The following is a 24,002-nucleotide window of genomic DNA, read 5'->3' as shown; positions in this document are numbered from 1 at the left end:
CAATGTTCATGACATTCTTTCCCTATTTTGTGATTTTGATTAAAAATTTTTTTTTTTTGGAAAACACAGATTGACCGTCCTTTTGAAAGAGGTGATAATTCATGCAACCTCATCCTATCTTTTTGCAAATCTCTCCGGGAACTCCCTCAGAGTGTATGTTCTTTTTGATTTAGTCACTTGACCGCTTTGGAGTGACGGGAATGGAGTCGTTTGATAATTAATCAATCTATTGAAATTCCAGGGCTTGTCCCCCCCCTATTTTGTTAAAAACCTCGATGGGTGAGAACTTTTGATCTGCCCCTATGTTCACTTGAGGCTCATGAATGGTGCCCCTCATTTCCCCAGTGTAAGGCTTTGAGGTACCAATCGTTGTCTTTTGTCATGACCTTGTAGGAGGGAACCTATTGGGTGAGAACTTCTAATCTGCCCCTAGGTTCGCTTGAGGTTTTTGCATGGTGCCTTTCGTTGCCCCAGTGTAGGGCTTAGAGGTACCAAGTGTTGTCTTGTTTTCACGACCTCGTAGTGAGGAAGAATGAAAGAAGCAGTTGATTCTTGCAAAAAGAATTTTCCAAGGACGAGAAATAGTTGAAGGATTTTTTTTTAGTTGATGGATTAAGTCAAATGACTCCTATGTAGAAGCAAGATGTTTTGATGTCTTGATGACGCCAAAGGATCAAGTGCTTCCAAGTTTTATTCAAGACAAGAATCCAAGAAAGTCAAGATATATGATCAAGTTGATTTCTAGAATCTTTTGGAAGAAGTTTCCAAATTGAAAAAACAAAAGTTTTGACCAAAGAATTCTATCATTTCAAATTGAGATTTGCTCTCTGGTAATCGATTACCAGCAGTTTGAAAATGTTTTAATTCAAATTTTTTTTTAAAACCTGTAATTGATTACATAAGCCTTGTAATTGATTACCAGAGGGGATTTTCAGAAAATAATTTCCAAGAGACATATCTATTCAAATGTTTTATGAACGGCCATTCAAATGTTTTAAAGAGAGTTTTTATTGCCCAAACAGTTTTATCCTCTCGAAAGATCAAGAGTTTTTCTGAACTGAAATGTCTTATCCTCTCAAAAAGATTCCTTGGTCAACCACTTGCTTATTCAATAAGGAATTTTTGATTGGTCTTCATTGTACAATCTATCCCTTTTAAGAGAGATTTCTTCTTCTCTTCTTCTTACTTCTGAAAAGGGATTAAGAGACTGAGAGTCTCTTATTGTAGAGGATTCTTGAACACAAGGGAAGGGTTATCCCTGTGTGCATTGTTAATCCGGAAAGAGAGATTGATAGTTCAATTGGGGAATAGTCTTTGCATCTTAACCCCCCTTTTTCTTAAGGTAACTGAGGCCATTTGTCCAACATCCTATTCTTGATAACTCACTTCTCTCTAAAAAGACAAAATGAGGTCACATGAACGTCTATATTTTTACTTGAAAACACAGTCAATCAAATGCCTTTTTATTTTTTATTTTGAAACTTATTTTTTATTTTGAAACTTATTTGTTTTGAACTTTGCTCGTTGTTTTACGGCACCCCCACCAACGTGCAAGATGAGTAATCTCTGATTGAACGGTCTTGGAAGTCAACACTCAGGAGTGCAGGTTGCTTGAGCAAACCGACCAATGGCTTACACCCACATTCCGGTGAAAGTTGAATAAGCAAACATGCGTTTGTGAGAGGATGAGGGACAAAGATATCAACTTTATCCATTTCATTTAACATTGTAGCTGTGGTTTACAATAATGGCATAAACTTGGAAACCCTGATGAGTCATTAGGGACACCTAACAACAGCTTTCAAAATTGCCCCATGTGTGGCATCTCTTGTCAATGTCGGGATTTACACGCAATTCTCCTCAAATTTCAGCCAGCCCGCATCAATTAGACCTTGCACCTTACGCTTCAGAGCCCTACCATGCTCAATGGAACGCCCCGGGGCTTCTCCATGACAAGCACACGTTGTGTTTGAGTCGTATTCTCGGAGAAATGGAGGTTAATGAACCTTGGCTAGGGTTATGGCTACCATCGAATTATCAAGTAGATATGGGAGCAAGTCAGCATATGACAACGGAATTTGGGGTGAACCCTACAGGCTTTTTGCTGCAAAATTCCTTTTTGTTGGTGTTTTTGGTTTGTGCTAAAGGTGGTCTTCGTCATTGGAAGTGCGGTAGACAGGCTTTGTGGTTGATTTAGGGATGGCCTTTGTGGATAACTGGGTGGTGGGTAAGGAGGTGGTTTGTTATTGACTTAGTAATGACATTGTTGGGTTTGGTGGGAAACTTGGCCGTATAGGAATGGCAGTCACAGCATGGGTTTCTCCCTCTTTCTCACCCTCTTTATTTGCCCCAGTTTTCTCATTCGTCTAAGCAGGATGATTAAATTTGCCTCTTTTCAGATCCACTTCGATCCTTTCACTGGCGAAGACCAAATCTGCAAAGCTTTGAGGGTGCGCAGCCCACCATCTTTTCATAGTAGAGTACCGATAATGTGTCTACCATCACGATTATCGTCTCCCTTTCCATTATTGGGGGTACCACCTGGGCCGCCAGATCCCTCCACCTTTTGGGCGTGTTCTTTGAATGATCCGTCCCCCTTTTTGCACATGTTCTGTAGTTGCATCCTATCCGGAACCATATCAAAATTGTACTGATACTGCCTAACAAAGGCAACCATTAGGTCCTTCCAAGAATGGACTCGGGAAGGTTCCAAGTTAGTGTACCAGGTAACAGCTACCCCAGTAAGACTTTCTTGGAAGGAATGTATTAGCAATTCCTCATCTTTTACGTATTCCCCCATCTTCTGACAATACATCTTTAGATGGTTCTTGGGACAAGTAGTCCCCTTGTACTTGTTAAGGTCCAGCACCTTGAACTTGGGAGGGGTGATGATATTGGGTTCTAGGAACAACTCTTTTAGGTTAGCAAAGGCATAATCTTCACCTCCTTCAATGGCCCTGAGCCTTTCCTCTAGATGATCCAACTTTCCCATTTCTGCCATAGCATGAGGGTTTTTACTTGTCGTGGAATGCAAGAGGTGTAGTTGTGGGTGATACTGAGGGCCTTCCAAAGGGTTTTGTAGGGGTATACCACCAACCGCTTGCCCTTCCGTGGCATATCCGAGGCAAGGCTCGAAGTCGGCTAGATTGTGGTGGGGAATTTCATGTGTCCCCCCCACGGTTTAAGAGACATGTGCATGATCAGTTTGGGGTTGTTGGCTCTCAATGGGTATAGGAGTGGAGTTATTGACATTCTTATTGGGAGTGTACGCCACTTTGGGTGGCGTATAGTTGAGAGGCAAGCCATATGATGGGAAGGTGTACTCGTTTTGAATTTGCACATCATGGGGTCATTCGTACTTCCCAAATCTTTGCCTACCATATTTGAGGTTGGATGATTCATTTGCTTGAGGCCGGATGGGGACGTCGGGTTCACCTTAGCAACAACGCTGGTAGCGGCGATTGCAACCGCATTGGCTTCCATTATCTTCTTCACGCTCATCATGGCCTCCATCATTGTGGCCATTTTCTCTTTAATGGCCTCCATGTCGGCCTTCATCTTCTCTTGTATCTCCTCTACTTCACCCATTACTCTAGCTCTAGCACGAGTTCGGTAAGGGCGTCGTAAAGCGTGTCCCCTTCTTTTTTTATAACAATGATTAAGTTCATTTTATTTTATTTTTCAAGGAAAGAATGCAACGAGCAATGCAACCAATGAAAAGCATGGATGCATGCGAATGATGTACAATTGAAGTATTGCGAATTTTTACGCAAGATATGGGGTTGAATCAATTTAGATTTTCAACATGGTCCATGACATCTTTGTCAAGGTGAAACTGGAAGTAACAAGGACATCAATAATCCTAAATATGTTTGGCAGTAGATGAAGCAGTGATGTGACTCGATTCATCTTTTGCCCCAATTTTGCAAGACGGTTACTTCCATATTTCAACTTGACTTGATGAACCTTTTTGTAAAAGCATGAGCTTGGTTCAACCCTATAATCCAAGGAATGGCAATTCTGATCGCCAATACTTCAACAACATCTCATAGGGATGAATGACTCGGGCATACTTTAAGCTTATGCATGGAAAATGTAATTATGAAATTGAGATGCCCGAAGAAACACCATTTCCTAGTTAACCATGCATTAGGTACCATGTTCAATTATTTTGTTTTTAAGTGAAACGGGTTTATGATCCCAACATGGTTGGCTCCTAACACATGAAACTAAGAATGTAGTGTGAAGTTTCACGCTTCCCCTTTTTTTGTTTTTGTTTTGTAGAGGAAAACGCAAGGATGAGCAAACATGAAAACAAATGGTATGCAATTTTGCAGATCAAAAAGTTTGTTGAACGCATATGCATGATGATGCCATGACTCATGCAAAATGTGAGGCTGGAATATGATAACGGACAAATGCAGGATATGTCCATTATGATGTTATGAAGAGATGCTTATGCGATGCATGATATGAATGCATTTTACGGACACGAGAGCCCGGAAAATTATCTCTTCTTACTTGCGCATTTGGGGGCGCAGTGCCCCATGTGTACAATTAAGAAGGTGATATGGACCTTCCGGCTTCCCGTGACAAAGGACGAGACCAACATACAATGCATGCTAGAGATAAAATGTAGGAGTGATTTGATTTGCACAAGCTTTTTGGAGTAGAAACATGGGACCAACTCATTTTATTTCAAAAAGGAAGTCGTATCTAGTCAAGGTCTGAGAGACCGTACAAGTTTCCTAACGATTTCTAATTATGTGGGCCATTAAGTCTATCATATGCTGACAATAGCCGAGAAGCCCATGAATCTCTTCGGGGGCGGAGTAGGTGTCTGCCATCGCCTTGGCCTTGGCTAACAATCGGGGAAGTTCTTGACTCCCGTTCAAGGTAAGAGCAAACCGATCCATCCACATGGTTGCCTCTTGGTGTAAAGAGTCGATCACCCTTCCTCTAGCCTCTTTTTCCGCGTATACTTGGGCATATTCCTCCGCAATCCTATGCTCGTGGGCCGCGGCTAGACCTAACTCTTCTTGGTACTTGGCGATGATAGCTAGCATGTTGGTCTCCGTCTCGCATAAACGCTGAGACAAGCTTCTTTTGGACCTTGAACAGGCAACTAACTCCTCTTTCAAAACCATGCCATGTGCTCGCGACTGGTCCCTTTCTTCCCTTCGCAACTTGAGTTCACTATTGCTACCCCATAGAGCTCCGCGAAATTTGTTCCGGCCATACTCTTCCTTGCGAGCCCTCTTGGTCTCTTGTTCAAGGGCTCTTGCGGTAATTGCATTCTCTTCCCGTAACCCGGCACACTCCTTCCGAACGTGTGTAGCGGCCAACTTGAACTTCTCCTTGGCAAGTTTTGCCTTTCCTAACTCGCTTTTGAGAGCTTGGACTTCTTTGTCTTCTTCCGGTGCTTCAAAAATTCTCTTCGCTGACGACTTTTAACTTGGCGAGCCAATCTAAACCTCGTATATGAACTTTCAGCCATTCGTGGCACCCACCAATGATGCCATTACGAATGCCTCTAAGCTCTTGATCTTTCCTTAACGGGGTTTCCCATGCCTTATGGATTCTTTGTATAGTCTTGGAATTTTGTGCGCCGAGATCCCTCACAAGGAAAGGAGACATGCTTTCTTCCGTCGGTGCTCCCCTCATGGGGTACCCTAGTTGTCTTATAGCGAGCGTGGGATTGTAATTAATACAACCCCTCGTTCCTACCAGCGGAATGTTTGGGTATCTTCCACATGAGAAAAGGACTCCTTCTTTTCCTTCCTTCCATCGGGGGAACCAACTGATTGTTCTACCTCCTATCCCGGCCAAGAGCTGGTCCCAATCCATTCTCTTCTTTTCAGTACACGAGCGATGGCTCAGGAGCGGACATGGATGTCTTGTGTCTTGTTGGAACAAGTGTGAAACCAACCAAACACAGAGGGCGGGTAAGCAACAGATGATCCGTGCGCTACTCTTCTCGCACCTTCGGTCAAATGTGTCAAATAGATCTGCCAAGACAGCTACCACCGGACTTTCCTTGCTATGGTGGTAGGCAAGGAAAGCGTCGATTGCTGCTAGGTCTATCAAACCATCCACGTTTGGAAAGAGGACGACCCCAAAAATTAGCAAAGCTAACACATCCATAAACGGGACCCAGTCTCCTTGATTGGCCATACCCCTCGCCTTGTCTTCTAGGTACTTCTGTGGTGGGCCCGCTACGCCGTTCCGAGTCTGTTTTATGCGGTCCAAACCTCTGGCTGAATCCTTGACCACAGTTGCAATTCTGCTCAAAGAGGGGAGACACCCGGAGGAAAGATATGGTTTTCTTCCCCCGAGAGGACATCCTAGAATTTCCTCAAATTCTTCAATGGTTGGTACTAATTGGAAATCCCCGAATGTGAAGCATCTCAAAGGCTGGTCATAGTATTGGGTAAGTGATGCAATGGCTTCTATGGACACCTCTGCTATGGTCAACTCTAAGATCTTTCCGTAAGTCTTGCGGAAGGCTTGCATTTGGAGGGGTTCCATCAACCGCCCTAATTCCTTGATGCTGGTGGTATCTGGGCTTTTGACCTTGACTTGGTAGAACCTCTTGCCGGTTTGATTTGTTCCCATGCTTACTAAAGTGAGATAAAAGCTGGTGCAAATCAAAACTCCGATATCTCATGGGTGGAATGGATGAATGCATGATGGAATGCATATGACACAGATGCAATCTAGGAATGCGGGGGTCCGGGGAATTTGTCCCCTTCTTAGATACGACGTCTAGGGGTAGCAAAATACCCCAACGCACGTTTTTAAGAAGGCGACACGGACCCTCCGTTGGATCAAGACAGAACCCATATGCAATGCCTATGCAAAAGACACAATGCGGGAACGTACACAGTATGACAATATTTACTGAACATAAGCAAAAGGGTATATGATACTCATGCATGGCAGTGTGAAAAATGGCACGCAGCGTGTTTGCTTCGTGCCCCTATTTAAGGGACCTATAAGGGAGAGAACTAACTAGGCTTTTAGCAATAATCCCCAAGGTAGTTATATCTCTCTTGATGGTTTCTAGAGGTATCATCCCCTTTGAAGAACATATTGTAGCAGTAGGGACTACTAGCAACAATAGGTTTTCAAAGAAAAAAGCTCTAGATGAGGGTTCACTGTAATCAAGCAAGTCGGAGACCTAGCATGATCACAGATTCACCTCCACTCCTTATGCTCCCATGAACCCGGGTATAGGGCCCTTTTTCACTCACAGTGTGTGCAAATAGTGTTGGTGTTTGTGTGCATCAAATGAATAAGTATTTACCTCATGCATACATTCTAAAACACACTAAAAGCAACAAATAGTTTATATACACAAGAACATAAGACAAATAAAGGGAAACCAACAAAGGAGAAAGTCATGATAAAACATTGCACAAGATTAAATGGCCTAACTCTCTAAAAAAAGTCCCCAGTGGAGTCGCCAACTGTCGCAACCTACCCTTCGGCGGGAGGGCGACGCGTGACTCGCGGGATGCGTGTTCCACGAAAGGAATACGCGCGGAGTCGCCACCAACGTTTATTTGAGGAAAACGTCGGAAAAACCGGAAAAGACGCGATCTACGAACTTTTTAGTGAAAGGTTCGGGAGTTGTATTTACGCACGGGGAAGGTATTAGCACCCCACGCGCCCGTCCCAAGGGACGGCAGCCTTTAATCGAATGTGCAAACATGACTTTGATTTTTATGTTCCCTTTTATGTTCTTATATCCTTTATACCCTTTTTATATTTTTTCTTTTTTGTGGTCGACAAGGGTGTTTCCCTTTGCTCCTACGTATTCCTCAATTGCGATGAGGAAATCAGACCTACGTAGTTCTTTTTGGAACAAAGTGTTTGGTTAAATTGTTTTTGTCTTTTTTGCAAAATATGTTTTTATTGAACAAAAGGTCATTTAAGGTGTTGAACCATTAAACGGTCCTTTGATTTTGAAAAGAGAGAAACGTTAAGGCGTTGGACCATTAACGATCTCTTGTTTTTTTTGAAAGGAGAGAAACGTTAAGGCATTGGACCATTAACGATCTCTTGGGGTGGTCGACAAAAGCGGGGCTTTTGCTCCTACGTATCCTCAATGAGGAACTCAGACCTACGTAGTTCTTGCTTATCAAGTGATTCTCTTTTTGCTTAAGAGGTGATCATCTTAAGGCATTGGACCTTAAAAATGATCCATTTTACTTAGTGAGAAATTGAAATGACAAACTCCAAAAGCCTATTTTTGTGGACGAGCTTGACTAGGCGAGTTGATTTTAGCCTTAGTTTCACTTTAGTTATTAATCAATTCGATTAAGAATGAGAAATCCCAAAGAGAAAACGTCCGATTGATTTTCCGCTTTATTTTACTAAAAAGATATTTTTTGATTATTATATTATTTTTTACCTCTTTTTGATTTCCAACGTGGTTACGGCACGACCGAACGGTCGGAATTGATTTTAACCGAAGTTAACGGATAATACAATTCAAACGTTCGGTGGAAATTTATTTTATTTTTAAGTTAAGCGAGAAATGACTTAAGTAAAATGGCTTAAGCACGTCAACAGGGGGTATAAAAAGTAAACAAAACGAGAATAAAAATGCACAAAACACAATGTGGACCACTACGGGTACATAGAATGAATCGAAAAGCTTGGTTCGAGGTACTTACCCGTTGAAGATCGAAGAACGAATGAAGAACGTCGAAGAACGGTTGAAACCTTTGCGAGATTCCTCACGGAAAACGTTACGGAAACGTTTCGGAAGCGCCTCGGCTTAGATTTTTTTCACGGAAACAATTTTTCCAAGCAAATTCCAAAGAGAGAGAAGTGCCTAAGGGGCTGGACCCTTTCCTTCTTGCTTTCCTCCCCTATTTATAGCAAAATAGGGGAGGTGGTTGCCGCCCAGCTCGCCCAGGCGAGCTCAGCTCGCCCAGGCGAGCAGGGTTGCTTCCTCCAGAAGCAACCGCCTTCTGGAGGAATCTTCTGGAGGGCCCAAATGGGCCTGGGTGCTATTTGCACCCCCATTTTTACTAAGTACACCCCCCTCTGCTGTTTTTTGGTGATTCTTTTTTCGTAAAGTTACGGAAACTTACGAATTTCGTAACGATACTTGTTTTCTTTCCGTAATGTTACGGAACCTTGCGGATTACATAATCATCCCCTTTTTGACTTACGGAATGTTACGGAACCTCACTTAATTATGCAACGATGCTTCCATTTGATTTCCGATGTGTCACGGAAACTTACGGATTGTGCATCAACATTTTTTTGGTTTTCCGGCATGTCCTGGAATTTCACAAATTGCCTAATGATGGGTGCCAAGCACCTCACGAGGACCAAAGAATGGTCGCACGTCATCGAGCAAAGGTCCCCGGACGAAATTAGGGTATGACAACACGCAAAGACTAACGTCGTCTTCTGCACCTTTGTCATCCAAAGACGACGAGTCCGATGACATGCGGAGATACCTAAGTGGTTATATGTACAAAACGATTTCTGTTAATCATGACTCTAGAAGTCAGGTGGCAGGCGGAGATACCCAAGTGGTTATCCGTATAAACACTTTTTTGCTATCCGTCAGACTCAGAGTCCGGTAGCATGCAGAGACTAACGTCGTCATTTGCACCTTTTGTCAGCCAGGGGCAAGCGAGCCCGTTGACACGCAGAGACTAACATCGTCTTCTTCACCTTTGTCATCCAGAGACGGCGAGTCCGATGACATGCGGAGATACCCAAGTGGTTATCCGTACAAACCAACTTCTGTTAATCTCGACCCGTGAAGTTAGGTGGCAGGCGGAAATACCCCAAGTGGTTATCCGTACAAACACACTTCTGTTAATCCTGACCCGTGAAGTCAAGTGGCAGGCGGAAATACTCCAAGTGGTTATCCGTACACACACAGTTCTGCTACCCCGACCTGTGAGAAGTCAGGTAGCATGCGGAGACACCCTATACGGTAATCCGCACACATTTCGAAGATGACAAAGTCTTCACCTAAAAAACTTCAATATCCTTTTCCCCTGTGCTTCGTAGGACTTGACGTCTTTTGTTTGTATGTTTTTAAAAAAAAATAAGGAATATCAATATCTTCATGCCTTCAAGGGTTTTACTGCTTGGATTTGCGCTAGTGGCCGGTCGGGTAAAGATTCAGCTCGAACAAAATTAGTCTTATCTTAACTTCCCTTTTATCTCCAATAAAAGATAAGTAAAGAGGGGCAACTATCATGCCCTAATTTCGTCCGGGAACCATTGTTTGTCGGCATGCGACCTCTTTTTGACCACCTCAAAATGTTTACCACTCATCGTTGCGAAATCCGTAAAGTTCAAAGACGTTTCGGGAAGAAACCGGTCAAAAATACGAAAACGAGAGTGTATTTAGCAAAGTGGGGTGTGTGCAGATAAACTATTACACTCTAATTTCATTCGAGGACCATTGTTGATCGCTTCGGAAGGCTTAACACTTATCACGGTGGAATCCGTAAAGTTTCGTGAGATTTCGGAAAGAAAACAACCAAAAACACAAAAATGGGGGGGGGGGGTGAACTTATCAAGACATGGGTGTAAATAGCAATTCGAATCTAGGCCTTTCCAAAACATTTTGGAAGTTGGGTAGCTTAAGGAGGGACCAACTGGGTGGCAAGCTCGTCCACGTTGGTCGAAAATGGTTTCTGGGGCTTTCGTAATGCTTTCGTAAAATTTCCAAAAACCTTGGGTAAGCGTATTTCACTTAACATTGGTGAAAGGGAAGAGAAAAAAAGATGAAAATCAAATCGGAAACATTTTCGTAAGGCTTCCGTAACTTTTCCGTAAAGTACAAAAAGAGGGGTGAACTTAGTAATTGGGGTGTGCTTAGAAATCTTCTTCAAGAAGCCTCTAGGCGGCAAGCACCTCCCTTTTTCCCTATAAATAGGGGAGGGGGGCTGTTTCAAAATATTCATGACCCCTAAGGTATGCATTTTGACTATTTTGGGCAAAAAAACACGTTTTTGTGAAGAAAAATCGAGTCAAAGTGCTTCCGTAACGCTTCCGTAAGCGATTCTGTGGAAATTCTTCATCGTTCTTCGTTCTTTCTTTGTCGTTCTTCAGTCATCAACCGGTAAGTTCCCGAAATCGAATCTTTCAAATCATTCTATGCACCCTTAGTGATTCCTACTTGTTTTGTGTACCTTTACTTTAATTTCGCTTACTTTCAGTTTTCGTTCTTCCGCTTTAACGAGCTTTTTACCGTTTATTTAAGCCGTTTTCTCACCTAATAAATGATAAAATGAATTTCAACCGATCATTTGTGTTGTAATCTCGTTTCCTCACTGTTAAACCAAAATCTAACCGATCGTTCACGCTGTAACCACGGTTAAACCAAAAAAAGGTAAAATAATAAAAATATTTTGAAAAATAATAATAAAATAATCAAAATATCTTTGAATAAAATAATCATGAAAATCAATCGGACGTTTTTCTTTGGAAGTTTCCTTGAATGAATTGACTAATAACCAAAGTGAAACTAAGGCTAAAATCAACTCACAAATCAAGCTTCGTCCACAAAATTCACTCAAAACCGTTTTAAGGTCCAGCGCCTTAAACGATCCTCTTTGCTTTTATCGATTAACAAGGACTATTCAAAAGCATAAAATCAACTCATAACTTTACCACTTTTGCAAGAACTACGTAGGTCTGATTTCCTCATCGCAATTGAGGATATGTAGAAGCAAAAGCCCTGCTTTTGTCGACCACCCCAAGAGATCGTTAATGGTCCAACGCCTTAACGTTTATCTCCTTTCAAAACCAAGAGATCATTAATAGTCCAATGTCTTAATGCTTCTCTCCTTTTAAAGGAATCAAAAGATCTTTTAATGGTCCAATGCCTTAAACGACTTTTGTTCGGTCAAAATATATCTTGCGTAAAAAGATAAAAACAACTTAACCAACATTCAATTCTAAAAGAAATACGTAGGTCTGATTTCCTCATCACAATTAAGGATACTTAGGAGCGAGGGAAACACCCTTGTCGACCACAAAAAGATAAAAAAATACATAAAAACACAAAAAGACATAAATAAAACATTTTAAAGTCATATTTGCACACTTGATTAAAGGTTGCCGTCCTTTGTGACGGACGCGTGGGGTGCTAATACCTTCCCCATGCGTAAAAACAACTCCCGAACCTTTCACGATTAAAGTTTGTAGACCACACCTTTCCGATTTTTCTAACGTTTTCCTCGAATAAACGTTGGTGGCGACTCCGTGCATTTTCCTTTCTTGGAAGACACACCCGTGAGCCCTGGCGTCACCCTCCCGCCGAAGGGTAGGTTGCGACACCCGCTAAGCGCGTTCATTTTCTCTGATTGAAGGTTCATGAGCTCGCTAAGCGCGTCTATGCGCTAAGCGAGTAATGTGTTTCAGACACTTAGAATTTTTTGTGTTTTCTTGTGTTCTAAGTGTGCCTTGTCACGCTAAGCACAACTAGCTCTTTGTTTTTCAAATTGTTGGAATTGGGCTTAGTGAGCCTGCTCGCTAAGCCAGTGCTGTCCAGTAGAGTAGTCGTGCTAAGTGCGCCTTGTCGCGCTAAGCACAATTCATTCTCTATTTTGAAAATTTGTGGAATTGGGCTCGCTAAGCCAATTCCACTGAAAAAATTGCATATGTGTGCACTCACTAAGCGCGTGGCTATCGCACTTAGCGCATGAGTAAATTTTCATAAGGCGCACTAAGCGAGTCACTTGCGCTAAGCGCGAGTCTGATTTTAAGTTTTATTTTCTGCTTTTCAATTTGAATAAATTCCTATCTAATCTTGTGTTTTGATTCTTTTGTTTTGCAGATGGTTTCCTGATGCAATCCTCCCTAGGAAGGGACCAGTTATCAGAGCCATGAGCAAGAGGCTCCAAGAGGATTGGGCTAGAGCTGCTGAAGAAGGCCCGAGGGTTCTCATGAACCTCAGGGTAGATTTTTGAGCCCATGGACCAAGGTTGCGTCCACTTATCTTTGTACATATTTGATTAGGATTTCATTATTTTTGGTCCTTGTATTTAGGACTTCATAATGTAGGTAGGGTATCTTAGAAATGTAGGATTATTCAGCCCTTGTATTTTAGGGCACCTAGATTAGTTTTTTGTATTAGGGGTAGTCTTGTAATTTCACGTGCATTAAGTGAATATTTGATGTGTGTGTTGGGAAACAAATTTAATTGAATTGGGAGAAACCCAATCCAATTAAATTTTAGAGGGGGAGGTGAGCATTTGCTTGCTACACCCCATTGCCACATCATATAGTCACACTTTGTGCATGTCCTTCATGCTTTACATGTTTCATGACACCTAAGCACACTTAGTGGAGAATTTTGGACTTGATCTTGGATTAGTGGGATGAACCATATCTAAAATTCACTAATCATAATTAGTGAAATTTTGGCTCAAAAATTTGGCTCCACAAATTCAATTTCAAATTCAAGTGAAATTTGAATAGAAATTCAAATTTCCCTCCAATTTTGTGTGACATTTAGGTTATAAATAGAGGTTATGTGTGTGCATTTTTCCAACTTTGATCATTTGAGAATTAAACTTCAAAGTTCATACTTGTTTAGAGGCACTAAATTTCGTGCTCTTCTCTTCCTCTCCCTTCATTCATCTTCTTCTACCTTCAAGCTCTTATCCATGGCTTCCTATGGTGGTGAACTTCTTCTAGACTCATCTTCTACTTGAAGTGGCATCTCCATTCATCTTTCTCCTTCTCCATTCTGCTGCAATCAGACCTCAAGAAGCAAAGGAATCCATTGATGAAGAAGATCGAAGGCCTACAAGCTCCACATGGAGCTACATCAAGTGGTATCAAGAGCATCTTCATCTAGGTTATGTTCTTTTGCTTCCTCTATCTTTTTGTTCGGTGAATTTTCTTTAATTCTTTGTTCTTAATCTTATTCTCCATGTATATCATCCATTTTCTTGTTTTTTGGTGCTGTTTAGAGTTAAAAAAATAAACCGATTAAATATTAGATCAACACTTGTTCTTGCATTTCTATGGTTCAAATTTTGTAGATCTACTCTTGAATCATGTTTTTGTGTAGATCTACCCTTGTTCATGATTTTAGGTCCAAAATATTGATTAGAAAAAAAAAAAACAAAAAAATCTAAGTGTAAATCACTTAATCCATGTTGTCTTAGAGTCATGTACTCATGTTTGGTCATAGTAATTGTTACATTATGTTCTAAGTTTGTGTTGAATTTTTATTTTTGTTGATTGAATTCTAGATACATTTGTTAGTGTATTATTGTCATTCTTAGCCTATCTTTTGAATTTTGAGTCTAATTCATGCATGTTATTTAGTTCATAACATATTCTAAATCAATTCCTAGAAGTAGTCTTGTTGTTGAACTCTTTTTTTGTTTTCTATGTTTCCTACATGATGCCTATGAGGAAGTTGAGTTGTGGTGCTGAGTTGTGGCTGGATTTGTGAATCAAAATAAGTCTTAACCTCTCTTGAATTGTGTTATTCAAGATAATTGAGCATAAGCAAACACAAACTGTAACTATCCAAGCCGTAAGCAACATAAACACTACTCTTGATTTCTTGGTTGAAATCGCTGGTGCTGGCAGCTTGAACATATGAACTTGTATAAATTACTAGGAATTGGTCACTACGTGTTTTGAGCTGAAATTTTTACTGAATTTTCTAGACATCTGGACCAAAATTATGATAATGGTGAACCCTCATCTAGAGTTTTTCTCTTTGATAACATATTGTTGCTGGTAGTCCCTACTGCCACAATATGTTTTTTCGAAGGGGATGATACGTCTAGAAACCATCAAGAGAGATATGACCACCTTGGGAATTATCACTAAAAGCCTTTTAATTTCTCCCATTTAGGTCCCTAAAATAGGGGCACGAAGCGAACACGCTACGTGCCTTTTAAACACTGCCATGCATATAACTTAAATGTCATGTATGCCTTTGTTGTATGATTATTTGAGGATATTGCCATGCTATGTACATCCCTCTGTTGAGCTTTTGCGCATCTGCATCATGTCGTCACGCATGCATTGTATGTTGGTCTCATCTTTTGTCACGGGAAGCCGGAAGTTCCATATCACCTTCTTAACTGCACACATGGGGCACTGCGCCCCCGAAGGCGCAAGTAAGAAGAGATAATTTTTCGGGCTCTCATGTTCGTAAATGCATTCATATCATGCATCACATAAGCATCTCTTCATGGCATCGTAATGGACATATCGTTCCTACATTTGTCACTTATCATTTCGTGTATTGCAGTTTGCATAACTCATTTCTTCACCATGCATCTGCATCTAACATGCCTTTTTGCATACCATTTGTTTTCATGTTTACTCATGCATGATCCTTGCATTTTCCTCTGCAAAACAAAAACAAAAAAAGGAAGCATGAAAATTCACGCTGCATTCTTAGTTGCATATGTTCGGTACCATGAGCCAACCATGTTGGGATCATAAACCCGTTTCACTTAAAACAAAATGATTGAACATGGTACCTAATGCATGGTTAACTAAGAAAAGATGTTTGTTCGGGAATCTCAATCTCATAATTACATTTCCATGCATAGCATACGTATTCCCAAGTTTTTCATGTCTATGAAATGTTATCGAAGCATTGGCGATCAAAATTTCCATTCCTTGGGTTATGGGGTTGAACCAAGCTCATGCTTTTATGAAAAAGGTTCATCAAGTCAAGTTGAAGTATGGAATTAACCACCTTGCAAAAAATTGGGGCAAAAGATGGATCGAGTTACATCGCTGCTTCGTCTACAGCCAAACACATTTAGGACTGTTGATGTCCTTGTTACGTCCAGTTTCACCTTGACAAAGATGTCATGGACCATGTTGAAAATCTAAATTGATTCAACCTCATGTCCTGCGTAAAAATTTGCAATACTTCAACTTTGCATCATTCACATACATCCATGCCTTTCATTGGTTGCATTGCTCATTGCATTCTTTCCTTGAAAAAGAAAGCGAACTTAATCATTGTTATAAAAAAGAAAAGAACACGCTTTACGACGCCTTTACCGAACCCGTGTTAGAGCTAGAGTAATGAGTGAAGTAGAGGAGGTGCAAGAGCAGCTGAAGGCCGACATGGAGGCCATGAAAGAGCAAATGGCCACAATGATGGAGGCCATGATGAGCATGAAGAAGATAATGGAAGCCAATGCGGTTGCAGTTACTGCTACCTACGCTATTGCTAAGGTGAACCTAATGCCTCCATCTAGCCTCAACCAAATGAATCATCCAACTTCAGATATGGTAGGCAAAGATTTGGGAAGTACGGGCAGCCCCCATTATGTGCAAATTCAAAACAAGCCCGCCTTCCCGCCATATGGCTTGCCTCCCAACTATACACCACCCAATGTGGCATACACTCCCAGTGAGAATGTTAATAACTCCACTCCCATACTCATTGAGAGCCGACGACCCCAAACTTATCATGCACATGTCTCTCAAACCATGGGGGAGATACATGAAATTCCCCACCACAATCTAGTCGACTTCGAGCCTTGCCTCGAATATGCCACTGAAGGGCAAGGAGTTGGTGGTATATCCCTGCAAAACACTTTGGAGGGCCCTCAGTATCACCCACAACCACACCCCTTGCATTCCACAGCGGGTAAAAACCCTTATGCTATGGCATAAATGGGAAAGTTGGATCATCTAGAGGAAATGCTCAGGGCCATTGAAGGAGGCGAAGATTAAGCCTTTGCTAACCTAGAAGAATTGTTCCTAGTACCCAATATCATCACCCCTCCTAAGTTCAAGGTGCTAGACTTTGACAAGTACAAGGGGACTACTTGCCCCAAGAACCATCTGAAGATGTATTGTCGAAAGATGGGGACATTCGCAAAAGATGAGGAACTACTGATACATTTCTTCCAAGAAAGTCTTACTTGGGTAGCTGTTACCTGGTACGCTAACTTGGAACCTTCCCGAGTCCATTCTTGGAAGGACCTAATGGTTGTCTTCGTTAGGCAGTATCAGTACAATTTTGATATGGTTTTGGATAGGATGCAACTACAGAACATGTGCAAAAAAGGGCATGGATCTTTCAAAGAATATGCCCAAAGGTGGAGAGACCTGACAGCTCAAGTGGCACCTCCAATGATGGAGAAAGAGATGATCACAATAATAGTAGACACATTACCAATGTTTTACTATGAAAAAATGGTGGGGTATGTACCTTCAAGCTTTGCAGATTTGGTCTTCGCCGGCAAAAGGGTCGAAGCAGGTCTGAAAAGAGGAAAATTTGATCATCCTGCTTTGATGAATGAGAAAACTGGGGCAAGTGAAGAGGATGAGAATGAGGAAGGAACCCATTTTGAGGCTGCCATTCCTACATGGCCAAACTTCCCACCAGCCCAACAATGTCATTAGTCAGCCAATATCAGCTCTTCTCATTACCCACCACCCAGTTATCCACAAAGGCCATCCCTAAATCAACCACAAAACCCACTTACCACACAACCAATGCTAAACACCACCTTTAGCACGAACCAGAACACCAACCAAGGAAGGAATTTTGCAGCAAAAAGCCTGTAGAATTCACCCCAATTCTGGTGTCCTATGCTAACTTGCTCCCTTATCTACTTGATAATGCAATGGTAGCCATAACCCCTGCTAGGTTTCCTCAACCTCCATTTTTCCGAGGATACGACTTGAACGCAACATGTGCATATCATGGAGGAGTTCTGGGACATTCCATTGAGCACTGTATGACCTCGAAGCGTAAGGTGCAAAGTCTAATTGATGCGGGCTGGCTGAAATTTGAGGAGAATCGCTTGTGAATCCTAACATTGACAAGCGACACCACACATGGGGAAATTTTGAAAGCTGTTGGTAGATGTCTTTAATGACTCATCAGGATTTTCAAGTTTATGCCATTATTGTAAACCACAGTTACAATGCTAAATAAAATGGATAAATTTGACATCTTTGTCCCTCATCCTCTCGTAATTACATCTTTGCTTCCACTGGAATGTGGGTGCAAGCCATTGGTTTGTTTGCTCAAGCGACCTGCGCTCCTGAGTTTGGACTTCCAAGACCGTTCAATCAGAAATTACTCGTGCTACACATTTGGTGAGGATGTCGTAAACAACGAGTAAAGCTGAAAAGTTCAAAAAGAAAAGGAAAAAAGCATTTGATTGAGTATGTTTTCAAGTAAAATATAGACATTCATGTGAGCTCATTTTATCATTCCTGAAAGTTTGTCTTTTTGAGAGAGAAGTGAGTTATCAAGAATATGAGTCATTTGACTTAATCCGTCAATTGAATAATCCTTCAACTGTTTCTCGTCCTTGAAAGTCCTTTTTGGGAATCAACCGCTTCTTTCTTGCTTCCTTGCTACAAGGTTGTGAAACAAGACAACGATTGATACCTCAAAGCCCTACACTGGGGCAATGAGGGGCACCATGCATAAACCTTAAGCGAACCTAGGGGCAGATTAGAAGTTCTCACCTAATAGGTTCCCTGCTACAAGGTCATGACAAAAGACAACGATTGGTACCTCAAAGCCTTACACAGGGGCAATGAGGGGCACCGTGCATGAGCCTCAAGCGAACCTAGGGGCAGATCAAAAGTTCTCACCCGTCGATGTTTTTTAAACAAAAGGGGGGGACAAACTCGGGGATTTCAATGGATTGATTAAACGTCAAACAGCTCCATTACCGTCACTCTAAAATTATCAAGTGTGTAAATCAAACAGGACATACACTCTCAGGGAGTTCCTGGAGAGATTTATGAAAGATAGGATAAGGTTGCATGAATTATCACCTCTTTCAAAAGGACAGCCAATCTGTGTTTTTTCAAAAACCAAATAAAAATCACAAAATAAGGAAAGAATGTCATGAACATTGTACAACTTTCCATGACATTGCATTGTTGCATACGAAGTTTGCATTTACCGCATTTCAAGACAAAGGTTGCATGCATCTGCATCCTTAAAAATCATGTTAACTACATAGATTTCTTACCTCTAATGTCCAATCTTTTGAATTTGGAAAGAATGTCCCTCTCAATGAGTCAATCTCTTGCTTTCTCATAAGGGTGTACCCTTGGGTAGTAGTACCCTCGCCGTTAGAGGACTACGCATCCTTGCCTTCAGAAGGATGCACGCCCTCGCCTTCAAAAGGCTGCACGCCCTCGCATTCAAAGAGTTGCATGTCCTCGCCTTTAGAGGACTTCACATCCTCGTCTTCAGAGGGCTGCACGCCCCCGCCTTCAGAGGGCTGCATGCCCTCGCGGGCTACACGCCCTCACCTTCAGAGGACTACACATCCTCGCCTTTAGAGAGGACTACATATCCTCGCCTTCAGAGGGCTACATGCCCTCGCCTTCAGAGGGCTGCACGTCCTCGCCTTTCGAGGGCTCCACGTCCTCACCTTATGTACTAGTACCCTCACCTTCAGAGGGCTACACGTCTTCGCTGTTAGAGGACTACACGTCCTCACCTTCAGAGGCCTACACGCCCTCGCCTTCCGAGGACTACACGTCCTCGCCTTCAGAGGACTACACGTCCTCGCCTTCAGAGGACTACACGTCCTCGCCTTCAGAGGACTACACGTCCTCGCCTTTAGAGGACTACACGTCCTCACCTTCAAAGGACTACACATCCTCACTTTTAGAGGACTACACATCCTCGCCTTCAGAGGGCTACTCGCTCTCAGAGGGCTGCACGTCTTCACCATGGGTACTAGTAACCTCACCTTCAGAGGGCTACACACCCTCGCCTTTAGAGGACTATACGTCCTCACCTTCAGAGGGTGACTCACCCTCGCCTTTAGAGGACTACATGCCCTCACCTTCAGAGGACTACACGTCCCCACCTTCAGAGGACCATACGTCGTCGCCTTCAGAGGACTACATGCCCTCGCCTTTAGAGGACTACACGTCCTCCCCTTCAGAGGACTACACGTCCTTGCCTTCCGAGGACTACACATCCTCACCTTTAGAGGGCTGCACGCCCTCGCCTTCAGAGGACTATACGTCCTCCCCTTCAGAGAGCTGCACGCGCTCGCCTTTAGAGGACTATATGTCCTCCCCTTCAGAGGACTACACGTCCTCGCTTTCAGAGGACTAGACGTCCTCCACTTCAGAGGACTACGCGTCTTTTCCTTCAGAGGACTACACATCCTCCACTTCAGAGGACTACACGTCCTCCTCTTCAGAGGGCTGCACATCCTCGCCATCAGAGGGCTACACCCCCTCGCCTTTAGAGGACTACACATGCTCGCCTTGAGAGGACTACACATCATCGACTTTAGAGGACTACACATCCTCGCCTTCAAAAGGCTGCACGCCCTCGCCTTCATAGGGCTGCACGCCCTCGCCTTCAGAGGGCTGCACGCCCTCGCCTTTAGAGGGCTACACGCCCTCACCTTCAGAGGACTACACATCCTCGCTTTTAGAGGACTACATATCCTCGCCTTCAGAGGGCTACACGTCCTCGCCTTCAGAGGGCTGCACGTCCTCAGCTTCCGAGGGCTCCACGTCCTCACCTTATGTACTAGAACCCTCACCTTCAGAGGGCTACACATCTTCGGCTTTAGAGGACTAAACGTCCTCACCTTCAGAGGCCTACACGCCCTCGCCTTCCGAGGACTACACGTCCTCACCTTCAGAGGACTACACGTCCTCGCCTTCAGAGGACTACACGTCCTCGCCTTCAGAGGACTACACATCCTCGCCTTCAGAGGAGTGCACGTCCTCGCCTTCAGAGGACTATACGTCCTCACCTTCAGAGGGTGACTCACCCTCGCCTTTAGAGGACTACATGCCCTACCCTTCAGAGGACTACACGTCCCCACCTTTAGAGGACTACACGTCCTCGCCTTCAGAGGGCTACATGCCCTCGCCTTTAGAGGACTACACGTCCACCCCTTTAGAGGATTACACGTCCTTGCCTTCGGAGGACTACACATCCTCACCTTCAGAGGGCTGCACGCCCTTGCCTTTAGAGGACTATACGTCCTCCCCTTCAGAGAGCTGTACGCCCTCACCTTTAGAGGACTATATGTCCTCTCCTTCAGAGGACTACACGTCCTCGCTTTCAGAGGACTAGACGTCCTCCACATCAGAGGACTACACGTCTTTTCCTTCAGAGGACTACACATCCTCCACTTCAGAGGACTACACGTCCACCTCTTCAGAGGGCTGCACGTCCTCGCCATCAGAGGGCTACACCCCCTCGCCTTTAGAGGACTACACATGCTCGCCTTGAGAGGATTACACGTCATTGCCTTTAGAGGACTACACATCCTCGCCTTTAGAGAATTGCACGCCCTCACCTTCAAAGGACTACACATCCTCACCTTCAGAGGGCTGCACGCCCTCGCCTTCAGAGGACTATACATCCTCCCCTTTAGTGGACTACACGTCCTCGCCTGCAGAGGACTACACATCCTCGCCTTCAGAGGACTGCACGTCCTCGCCTTCAGAGGACTGCACGTCCTCGCCTTCAGAGGACTGCACGTCCTCGCCTTTTGAGGACTACATGTCCTCACCTTCAGAGGACTACGCGTCCTCACCTTTAGAGGACTACGCGTCCTCGCCTTCAGAAGACTACACGTCTTAAGCTTTATAAGGCTACACACCCTCACCTTTTGAGGACTACACGTCCTTACCTTCAAAGGACTACACGTCCTCGCCTTTAGAGGGCTACACGCCCTCACCTTTAGAGGACTACACATCCTCCCCTTCAAAGGACTACACGTCCTCGCCTTCGGAGGACTACACGTCCTCACCTTTAGAGGGCTGCATGCCCTCGCCTTCTGAGGACTATACGTCCTCCCCTTCAGAAGGCTGCACGCCCTCGCCTTTAGAGGACTATTCATCCTCCCCTTCAGAGGACTACATGTCCTCGTCTTCAGAGGACTACACGTCCTCCACTTTAGAGGACTACACGTCCTCGCCTTCAGAGGACTACACGGCCTCCACTTCAGAGGAGTACACGTCCTCCCCTTCAGAGGAGTACATGTCCTCGCCTTCAGAGGGCTACACGTCCTCGCCTTCAGAGGACTACACGTTCTCGCCTTCAGAGGACTACACGTCCTCGCCTTCAGAGTGCTACATGTCTTCCCCTTCAGAGGACAACACGTCCTCACCTTCAGAGGGCTACGCACCCTCGCCTTTAGAGGACTAAACATCCTCACCTTCAGAGGGCTGCACGCCCTCGTCTTCGTAGGGCTGCACGCCCTTGCCTTCATATGACTCCACATATGCGCTTTCAGAGAACTCAAGGTCCTCCGCCCCTAATGCTTAATCGAGGCCTGCGCCCCCGAGTGAGGGGCTAGTAGTTTGCTTTTATCAGTTCCTGGGCCACCCCCTGATATTGGAGGGCAACCAACTGTGCGAGCACAACCAGAGAGGGAGGCTATCGCTCAACTACTATGCATACCGGGGCAAGATTTCACCCGTGCCGCTGCAAAGAGATGAGTGCGGATCATGCGCACCAACACGACCACTCTTACACAGATATGGATGATGTTGCTACTTAGCAACATTCTGCCCATCGACCACAATACCGATCTTTCCCTGCGGAAATATCAGTTGGTTTGTGCCGTCATGAAAAAGGTAAGTATGCACGTGGCTCAATTGATTTCCGATGCCATCCACTATTTGCAGGGATCGTGCCCACAAGACACCTAATGGACCCAGAGAAGTCCAATAGGGCCCTGGGGTTTCCAGCTCTGATTATGGGCCTCTGTCACTCCTACCAAGTGCCCATCCCCCCAGCAAGGTCATGCCATTGTGACATAGATAAGTATGGACTTCTCTCAACTAATTTCTGATGTCATCTATTGTTTACAAGGATCGCGCCTGCAAGACACCCAATGGACCCAGAGAAGTCCAACATGGTCTTAGGGTTTCCAGCTTTGATTACGGGCCTCTGTCAGTTCTACGGAGTGCTCGTCGACCCCAGCAAGGTCATCAGACCCTCTATTAACCGAGCTTTCATCAAGAAGTACTACGCCCCCAGGCAGGCGCAGGGCGAGACACCACAATAGCCTGGGGATGGCTGGTAGTGGGCAACAGACGCACCGCCGCCACCTCTAGAGCCCCTCAGCTCATCTACAAAAGCTGGAGCGTTGCCTACAACCCGTGGCCGACCAGCAGGCGACCAAGTCCAAATCCAAAGGTAAGCAAAAGTACTAGGTCCGTGACTGACAAGTCATCACGCGTCCAGTTCAAGACGTTAAAGAAGCGTTACTAGGAGGCAACCTAGTACCTTTTAAATTTCTGCTTGTTATTTGATCATCTTTTGTTTTTCAAGTCATAGTAGGACACACCTAGTTGCTCATGATCCTAGGAATTTAAATAAAACAAGCACAAGCTCAGAGGATAGTCATACCTCAAAATATATGTATGTGTGTTTAGGTAGTGAAAATACCTTAGATATGCATGTATGTAACAAAAAATACCTCACAAAAATATACACATGTTTAGGTAGCAAAATACCTCATGAAAAAAAAAAACAAAAACAAACAAGAACAAAAAATATATCTTTCGGCTGAAAAGCCAACACGCTTTTGAAAAGAAATAACTTCCAGCTTTTCTTTGAAAAAGATTCACTGATCATAACGAGTTTTTGAAAAAAAAATATGTATGCACCTGAAAGGTGAATGCTGTGAAAATTTTTCGGAACGCCCAAAATGGACTCGTATGAATGCATGAATTGATAAAAGAACATGTTTTGGAAACACTGGGTTGACTTAAATAGGGAAAATGAATGTTGAGCCCTAGTGTCACATGACCATAAAAACTTGATGCTTGAGTGTCCACATGGGTGCATGCATGACCAGTTTTGCATAAAATTTCCTAATCATCATTGTTGCATGTGTGTCATGGAAATAATGTGGGACATCCCCTTTATCCCTAAACCGCTGGCCAAACCAACACCCCAACATATATCATGTCCAGCCGTTCTACAAGCCTTGAGCCAAAATCCCAACTCACCATAAACCTTGACCCAGGGTGAGAATAGC

The sequence above is a fragment of the Glycine soja genome, chromosome 9 (assembly GCF_004193775.1).
Source record: "Glycine soja cultivar W05 chromosome 9, ASM419377v2, whole genome shotgun sequence".
Taxonomy (NCBI): Eukaryota; Viridiplantae; Streptophyta; class Magnoliopsida; order Fabales; family Fabaceae; genus Glycine; species Glycine soja.
Note: the sequence above shows the minus strand (reverse complement) of the source record.